The sequence below is a fragment of the Camellia sinensis genome, chromosome 6 (assembly GCF_055761805.1).
Source record: "Camellia sinensis isolate YWXY chromosome 6, ASM5576180v1, whole genome shotgun sequence".
In the NCBI taxonomy this organism is placed as follows: Eukaryota; Viridiplantae; Streptophyta; class Magnoliopsida; order Ericales; family Theaceae; genus Camellia; species Camellia sinensis.
The window spans coordinates 134,927,751-134,937,647 of NC_138966.1; the positions used below are offsets into that span (position 1 = coordinate 134,927,751).

General features: G+C 38.3%; 1 pseudogene; it reads right to left on the minus strand.

Annotated features, from left to right (window-relative positions):
* Positions 1 to 9,073: 9,073 nt before the first annotated feature.
* Positions 9,074 to 9,592, minus strand: LOC145793597 (3-isopropylmalate dehydrogenase, chloroplastic pseudogene; annotated as a pseudogene).
* Between the last annotated feature and the right edge of the window lie 305 nt (positions 9,593 to 9,897).

Sequence of the window (9,897 nt, forward strand, 5' to 3'; positions counted from 1 at the left end):
AGTAAAACTAAGATATCTTTATTCAATCAACTAAGAGATTACAAGTCATATTTATATACCAGTACAGGTAACAAACTAACAAACTATTAACCTAACCACACTTCTAACTAACCACACATCATGTAACTATGTAACTAACTAAAGCTGTTACAAACTAACTAAATCAGTTACAAACTAACTAAATCAGTTAACAGCATATTACATTACACTGAATGAACCTCCTCTTGGACCTCTTGGACCTCTTTCTTATCAGGCCCCTGCAAGCTGAGAGGGGGAAGACCAACACGAAGCTTGGAAGTGAGAAAAGAAAATATGGCAGTGGACAGAGATTTGGTGAAGATGTCAGCCAATTGATCCAAAGAAGGAATATATTTGAGACAGAACTGGTGACGAGCAACCTTTTCACGAATGAAATGACAGTCCACTTCAATGTGTTTAGAGCGGCTGTGAAAGACCGGATTAGCAGCCAAGGACAAGGCAGACATGTTGTCACACCAAAGAACAGGTGGAGATGGTTGAGGAATGTGAAAATCAGCAAGAAGCATTTGCAACCAAGTGAGTTCTGTAGCAGTGTGTGCTAAGGACCGATATTCAGCCTCGGTGGAGGAGCGAGACACAGTGGACTGTTTCTTGGAGGACCAAAAGATGAGATTAGAACCCAAGAACACACAGTAACCAGAGGTGGAATGTCTGTCAGTGGCATCCCCAGCCCAATTAGAGTCAGAGTAGGCTGTGAGATGAAAAGAACTAGGAGCAAAGAGAAGACCATGAGAAATGGAGCCTTTAATGTATCGTAAGATACGTTTCACAGCAGAGAAATGGGCCACAGTAGGGGCATGCATATGTTGGCAGGCTTGGTTGACAGCATAAGAGAGCTCAGGACGAGTGATAGTAAGATACTGAAGGGCACCCACAAGGCTGCGATAGAGAAAAGGTTGGGAGAATGGGAGAGAATTAGCAGCAGTAAGAGAAGGTTTAGCTGATGAAAGAGTAGCACAAGGCTTGCAGGTTGTCATGCCAGCTTTAAGAAGAAGCTCCAAGGCATATTTCTGCTGGGAGAGAAAGAAGCCTTGAGCAGTGGACTGAACAGAAATACCTAAGAAATAGGAAATATCCCCTAATTCTTTCATGGAAAAAACATTGTGCATTTGAGTTAATAAGGAATGAAGGTAGGACAGATCAGAACCAGTAAGAAGAATGCCATCGACATATATAAGAAGAAAGGTAATGGAAGAAGAGGTAGAATGAATGAAGAGAGAAGAATCACAATGACTCTGAAGAAAACCTTTAGAGAGAAGAAAGGAGGAGAAAGTAGAATACCAGGCTCGAGGAGCCTGTTTCAAACCATAAAGAGCCTTGTGAAGTTTGCAAACAAGGGTAAGAAGAAAGGTAATGGAAGAAGAGGTAGAATGAATGAAGAGAGAAGAATCACAACGACTCTGAAGAGAACCTTTAGAGAGAAGAAAGGAGGAGAAAGTAGAATACCAGGCTCGAGGAGCCTGTTTCAAACCATAAAGAGCCTTGTGAAGTTTGCAAACAAGGGTAGGCTGAGAAGGATCCACAAAACCAGGAGGCTGTTCCATGTATACATCTTCATCCAACTTGCCATGTAAAAAGGCATTAGATATGTCAAGTTGTTTTAGAGGCCAATGATGATGAAGAGCTAAAGAGATAAAAATGCGAATTGTGGGTTGCTTGGCCACAGGGCTAAAGGTATTATGAAAGTCAATACCATGTTGCTGATGAAAACCCTTAGCGACAAGTCGGGCTTTGTGCCGAGCAACTGAGCCATCAGAATTCTTTTTAACTTTGAAGACCCATTTACACCCTATAGCTTGCTTAGAAGGGGGTAGAGAAACAAGAGACCATGTGCCTTGATGTTGAAGAGCAGCATATTCATCAAACATGGCTTGGAGCCAGACTGGAGAGTCAAGAGCAGATTGATAAGAGAGGGGCTCAATATCAGGAGAAGGAGAGGAGCCAGCAGGAGAAGTGAGAATAGAAGAGAAACAAGTAGAATGAGATTTGGATCGGGTTTGCATATGATGAGAATTGAGAGTAGCAGGAGGAGGAAGAGGTAAAACAACAGAAATAGAATTAATAGGAAGAGATGGAGGAGAAGGATCAGAAGGAGACAAGGCAGAGGAAGGCTGTGCAGATATAGGCTGTGCAAATTGGGCAGGAGGAGCCAGATCAGAAGACTGGGGTTATGAAGATGACTGTGGTTGGACAGATGAAGATGCTGGCTGTATAGAGATAGGTTGAGCTGGGACAGATGTAGACTGTGGCTGTGTAGATATAGGCTGAACACTAAACTTTGAAGTCAGAGCAGATTGAGAATAACTATGCTGAGGAGAGGGTGACCAAAAGAAATCCTGTAAAAGAGGAAGAGAAGAAACAGAAGAAACAGAAGTAGAAGAAGAAAAAGGAAACTCATGTTCATGAAAAGTAACATGTCTAGATAAATGAATGTGACCAGTCTGAGGATCTAAACATCTATAGCCCTTAACACTAGGATGATAACCTAGAAAAACACAAGGAGTCGACTTAGGGGCCAACTTATGAGAAGCATAAGGTTTAAGCTAGGGGAAGCAAAGATAGCCAAATACTTTTAGTAGAGAGTAATCAGGAGAAGTATGATACAACAACTCAAAAGGAGAGCAATTATTAAGAGAAACACTAGGTAAACAATTGATCAAATAGGTGGCAGCAGCGATGGCATCAAACCAATAAAGAAGAGGCATAGAGGACTGATGAAGAAGAGAAATAGCAGTTTCAGTGAGATGTAAGTGCTTCCTCTCAGCCACTCCATTTTGAGAGGGAGTATGTGGACAGGAAAACTGATGGTGAACACCAAGAGTGTGAAGATAATGTTGAAGAGGATGATTCTTGTATTCACCACCTCCATCACTACGAAGAATTTTGAGAGGAAAACCAAACTGTTTTTCCACAAAAGCTTCGAATTCCATAAATTTGGCACACACTTCACTTTTATAAACAAGAGGATAAAGCCAAGTGAATCTGGTAAAATCATCAATGAACAACACATAGTATTTGTAACGAGAAGCAGATTTATTAAAGGGACCCCATACATCACTGTGAATCAAAGCCAGTGGATTAGTTACAGTGGAATTAGACAATGTAAAAGGTAGCCTATGACATTTGGCTACAGAGCAATGTACACAAGAAAAGGTACTTTTATTGGAAGCTACAGACAAAGGTAATTTGTGTTTAAGCAAATGAAACTTAAGAGTAGAAGGATGGCCTAATCTCTGATGCCAAATGTCAGTAGAAGCAGCATAAGTAACTGAACTACTGTAGGCATGTGAGGAATCAGTGGTTGGAGTGCTGTAGGCATGTGAGGAATCAGTGGTTGGAGTGTGGAATTGATATAGTCCATTGGCATAAAAACCTTTATGGAGGATGGCCTTGGAAAGCTTGTCCTGAATAGTAAAAAAAGAATGATCAAATGTGATAGAGCAGTTATTATCTTTAGCCAAGTGATGCACAGAGACAAGATTAGAGTTAATAGAAGGTACATGCAAAACTTTGTTTAGTTTGAAAGAATGGTGAGGAGTAGGTAGTATACCTTGACCTGTATGAGTGATAGGAAGGGAAGAGCCATTATCAATAGTGACTTGCTTACCAGCAGTGTAAGGTTGAATGGAGTTAAGTTGATGAAGATCATTGGTGATATGATCAGAAGCAGCTGAGTCCAAAAGCCAGGGAGAACAAGAACCATTGTCCTCAGTTAAAGAGGTAACATATGCCTTTGATTGCTGAGACTGATATGGCTGAGAGTAAGACTGATATGGCTTTGATTGCTGGGATGGAGACACTTGTGAAGACTGAAATTGAGTATCTGGTCTATGCCAACAGTCAAGGGCTATGTGATTAGCTTTACCACAGATTTGGCACACAATGCCAAATTGTCCTCTTCCTTGAGATCTGCCACGAGAGGATCTTCCTGAATAGAATCGAGTGCCTCTATGAGCACCTCTAGAATCACCACGAGAAGAACCTCTGTTTTGATGATAAGAGTTAAATCCTCTAGAAATATTAGAAGCAGCATGAGAGTCTGTCACAGTTGCATAAGCAACAGTTAGATCAGAACTATGTTTTAATTTTCCTTCAATGTGAATAGCTTCGGAACAAAGTAGAGCAGAGAGATCCTCCATAGAAATGGACTCTGCACGAGTTCGAATAGCTACTTTAACTGCATCATATTCAGAAGGCAATCCATTCAATGTAAGAAGAACAATATCCTCATCTTCCACAAATGACGAAGCAACACGTAATTGATCAATAATACTTTTGATTTTGCTCAAATACACCTCCATTGAATCTGATTTCTTTGAAATAGAACTCAATTTGTTCTTTAACTGGTGGATATGAGACCTAGAGAGAGAGGTAAAACGTTTATCAAGAAATTGCCAGACCTGAGCACTGGTGTGAAGATGTAACACAGAAGTGAAAATCGCAGGAGAGAGAGTAGCAGTGATGCAGCTGAGTAGATGCGCATCAATCATCTTCCATTTAACAGCTTCTGGATTTGGAATTTCTATTCCGGCAGACTGTCGTATTGTGTCAACAGGACACTTCTTTGAGCCATCAACAATAGGGAGGAGATCTGTGGCTCGAAGTGGATTCTGTATTTGATTCTTCCAAATAACAAAATTTGAGCCATCCAGCTTCACTGTTACAAGAGAACTGAGATTTGATAGTAGTAGATTGAGATTGGAAGGAATAGCAGAGGACTCCATAGATGAAGCTTGAGAATTGCTCGCGAGAGCTTCTTGGTGCTCTGATACCATGATGAAAGGTAAAGTAAAACTAAGATATCTTTATTCAATCAACTAAGAGATTACAAGTCATATTTATATACCAGTACAGGTAACAAACTAACAAACTATTAACCTAACCACACTTCTAACTAACCACACATCATGTAACTATGTAACTAACTAAAGCTGTTACAAACTAACTAAATCAGTTACAAACTAACTAAATCAGTTAACAACATATTACATTACACTGAATGAACCTCCTCTTGGACCTCTTTCTTATCAGTTTTTACTAATCTCAAGCATTGAGCTCCAAAACTTGCAAATTCTTTTCTAAAGATATGCTAGCAAACAAACAAACCAAAAGACAAAGAAAAATCAAGCAATAAATACTATATTTATCAAAAGAAAACTAAACTATTTAAAAAATTTATGAAATAATAAAGAAAATTTTAAGAGTAATGCTGCCACCCTTAAAACCTTTTTTATACCACGTTTAGTGTACCATCTCATGTGTTAGCACCAAGGTTTTGAAAAGCGGTTGCGGTCACCGTAACGGTGGCGGTGGCGCGGTTGCGGTTGCGGTTGCGGGGTGTAAAGGCCGTAGCATAACGGTTGCGGTAACCGGAACCGTGAATTTTTTTATTTTTCGCACAATTTGAAAAAAACTTACCGATATGCACATTTTTTTTCCATGATCATATTTATTCGGTTTTAAAATAAATATTGATAAATTTTTAAGTTTGATCCAATATATTTCATATTTTTAAATCACTATAAACTGAGTTTTTTACATTTTATTTTAATAATTAATGACTTTATATTTTACAAAAAATAATCATTAACTATTATATATAAGATAAACAATGACAAAAGTAGGAGAATAAATAAAAGTCTAAATATATATATATATATATTAATCAAGCCAAATAGATAATCACCACACTTATTATTATTATTATTTTCAAACAATATATAAATAGACACACACAAACAAAATGGTTGAATGATAATAGCTGAATAGAATAGCATAGGTCTTACAACTTCAACAAATCAATAAACATGTTCTTCATCTTCCCTATTCTCTCTCTCTATCTCTTGTTCTTCCATCTTCCCTCTTCTCTCTCTATCTCTCTTCCCCCATTTTCAACTTTTTTTTTTTTTTGTGTTTTTTTGAAAGAAGCAATTCGGAATCGTTACGTAACGGTGTGTAACAGGCCGTTACGGCCGTCGTAACAGCCTGTATGACTGCTATAGCAGCCGCTACGGCCGATACACCTGTGAATCTCAATCACACTGCAGAAGCGACCGTAACGGGTGGCGGTAACTACCACAACCGTTACGTAATAGCGTTACGTAACGGTTGCAGCCGCTTTTTAAAACCTTGTTTAGCACTTACATTGGAGATAGACACGAGTGGCAAGACCTATTACACCAATGGCGTGCTGACACATGAGATGGTACAACAAAAGTGGTATAAAAAGGTGACAAGTGTAGCATTGAGATCCAAAAGTTACGAACTCTTCTCTCAAGATTTCCTGGCAAACAAACAAACCAAAAGACAAAGGAAAATCAAACAATAAATAATGTGTTTACCAAAAGAAAACCAAACTATTTTAAAATTTTATGAAATAATAAAGAAAATATTAAACAAAAAATTGTGAGAAAGTAATAAGAACTACGGAAATCAGTAAGAATATACAGAATTACCCAGTAATCAAATTAAAAGCCATCACTAATATATTTGCAACACTTCATTTGCCATATAAGGGAAAAAGAGAAATTGAAAGAAATGCACCTATATAAATTTCAATACTATAAATTAAAACAAAAAAAATATTGAAATATGAAACAAAATATGAGAAATTTAATTAGAAACTAAGATTATAATTTTGATTGCAAGGAAATCTAAGAGAGAAACTTAGTCTCAATAGAGACTACGACAAAGTGAGGTCCATTTTAACTAATCTCAAGCATTTGGGAACCAAAAGTTACAAATTCTTTTCTCAAGATGTCCTAACAAACAAAGCAAAAGACAAAGAAAAATCAAGTACTTTATCAAAAGAATACCAAACCATTTAAGAAAATTTACAAAATAATCAAGAAAATACTAAACAAAATTTGTAAAACAAGAATAAGAATTACAAATATCAAGAAAAAATAAAGAATTACGAAAATCAAGAAAAAATAAAAAATAAAAAATTACTAAGTAATCAAATTTAAAACTGACACTAATAAATTTGCTACAGTTCATATTGTACCAAATTAGAAAACCATCACAAACGTATAGTTCCACCTCCGGTAACACGTTGGATTGCTAACTTTTTCTTTTTCATTAGGGACAGGTCTTTTCTTCCCTCTGCGGAGGGGTATGAATAGGGCATACAAGGGGCTCGATCGAAGAGAGACAGTGGTGACTCGCCCAGAAAGATTTTAAAAACCTCTCAATTGCCACCGCCTGGCCTCTCTTGCTACCAGGGTAGCACCTAGTGTGGTCAGCACCAATTGTGTTCAGGCAACAAAGCTTACACTCATTAGGCAAATCAGAGTAATAGATAAGACAATAGGATTATTATGTGACAAAAGAATTGAGAAACAAGATTGTCTGGTTGGTAGATTGGACAGATAGGATAGGAACACTAGCTGCTAGGAGAGGATAGATAAAGCCAAAGAAGATAGAATGAAGAAGTAAGGAAAGAAGATAAGAGCTAGAAAGGAATGTAAGAGTGATGATACCTTCCTATTCCAATCCTAAAAAACGACTAGTACTGCTATAAGAGAGATAGAAAGGTTGGGACTGACGGGGCCCAAACCCACACTACTCTCACTATTAAATTTGCAACAATTCATATGTCATGTTAAAAAAAAAAAAAAAAAAAGGAAGAAAGAAAGATACCTATATAAATTTCAATACTATCAATTAAAAAAAAATGTCAGAAAAAAGAAACAAAATATGGGGAAGTTAATTAGAAACTAAGACTATAATTTTGATTGCAAAGAAATTTATGAGAAGAAGTTAGGCTCAATGGAGCCTACCAGCAAAAGAGGTCGCTTTTCCTAATCTGAAACATTCAGATACAACTTTTATTGACCCATCTTGCATTGCACAATTGTAGGTGCCAAAAGTGATAATTTACACACACCCACACACACACACACACACACACACACACACACACACAAAAAAAATTATCCAAAGATTTAAGGTTAACAAATGTACTCAAAGAGCTTCAACAACTATTAAAAGATTTGAATTAATATACAACAAAACCAACTACATAGTCTTTATTTGTTCTTGAATCAAATAATTAAACAAATTTATGCATAATCATAAAAGGAAAATTTATAACTCTAATTATACGAACAAGAAATTTGGAATCAAGTCATGTACAAAATCATCAGAGGTTGCCAAGTATGAAACATCTACATCCATGTGTAAATTTTCTGAAATAGAGAAAGTCAATGCAAACTATGATTGCTTGTTGGTCTATATTTGAAGATATGAAGAACAAAGTGCTTGGCACTCCAGATCATTACAATTTTAGAGAATTTGCATTATACAAACACCACTCACTGTTGTAGTAGCTCATTAACCGAATGGATACCTATAGTAATTATCATAGTCTAAGTAAGTGGCAATGGTTTGGGAGAAGAGAACATCTAATTAATGGATTTGTATGACAGCATGATGCTGCTTTTAATATGTTAGTAATATAATATAATACCTAAATATAGTGCAACTTTCGGTTAATATAATATGTAATACAGTGTATTGCTTTTGGATTGTTTTCGGCTCTTTTCATCATGAGCCATCATTGTCCATTGTCTGTAAAGATTGTATCTTCTCCTATATAAGGAGCCCCTCACCATTTGTAATATATAACATTCAATACAACATTTCAATACACAATTCTCTCTCTATCAATTTATCTTACATGGTATCAGAGCAAGGTTAAGCACTTAGTATTTTTCGCTTCACCGGCGGGCGGCAACCTCGCCTTGGCCGCCAGCCGGACCTCAACCTAGTCCGCTAGAATTTTCTACACATACCTTCACTCTGCTTCACCACCTCACCGAAACAAACCCAAAATCCCTCTCGGACATTTCGTCGAACACCATGTCTACAACAATGATGGACATGACACACACACAGCCTGATCCACAGACCACGCATCACACATACAGCTTTCTCTCTCTACCAACAAACAACAACAACAACAACCCTGCAAAGCAAAACCTCCAAATGCCCTACCCTTCGCCGCCCACCACCGCCGTTGACGGCGGCGCAACTAGCACTCATCTCCTTCCAATCTAACCAAATCAGATTCCCTTACAATGGCTGCGGCGGGAGGGGCTTCTTCGGACGTGACCGAAGGACCAGTTCTCTGCCCCCGACAAATCTTCCCTTTAGCAATTGTGGCAAGGATAGCACTCTGGATCCGATCAGCTTTATCATGCAGCTCCAGATGGCGAAGCATCGTTACAGCACTCAACATTAGAGCTGTTGGGTTTGCCAGATTCTTTCCAGCAATATCAGGTGCAGAACCATGCACAGCCTCAGCAAGAGCAATGCCTCCCTCACCAATATTGCAACTTGGTGTTAAGCCCAAGCCTCCAATCAACCCAGCACAAAGGTCACTGATAATGTCACCATACAGATTAGGCATCACTAGAACGTCAAAAAGAGCTGGATTTTTCACAAGCATCATACAGCAGTTGTCAATAACAACTTCCTCATATGTTATGTCAGAATACTTCTCGGCAACCTCGCGACAACACTTAAGAAAGAGACCGTCAGTTTTCTGCATGATGTTGATCCTGTTCTGGCATGCCTTCGTTTGCTTATCAGAAAATGTGTAAATGAGAACTTCACCGGTGATGATATTCTGAAGCTGTTTCCACCTGATCTGCCTCTGTCATTCCATAGCCCTGGCTAAGTTTGGCATGCGGAAACTTAGCTCTGACAGCATCTTCAAGCTCCTTCCCCACCGGCGTCACTAACCCCTTGCACCACGAGTCACCATCACGGAGCTCAGAGCATGGACTCCAGCAGCAACATCCACGGTGAACATGGCACATCTCATAATCGGAGCCCGTCAATTCGGCTTGCACA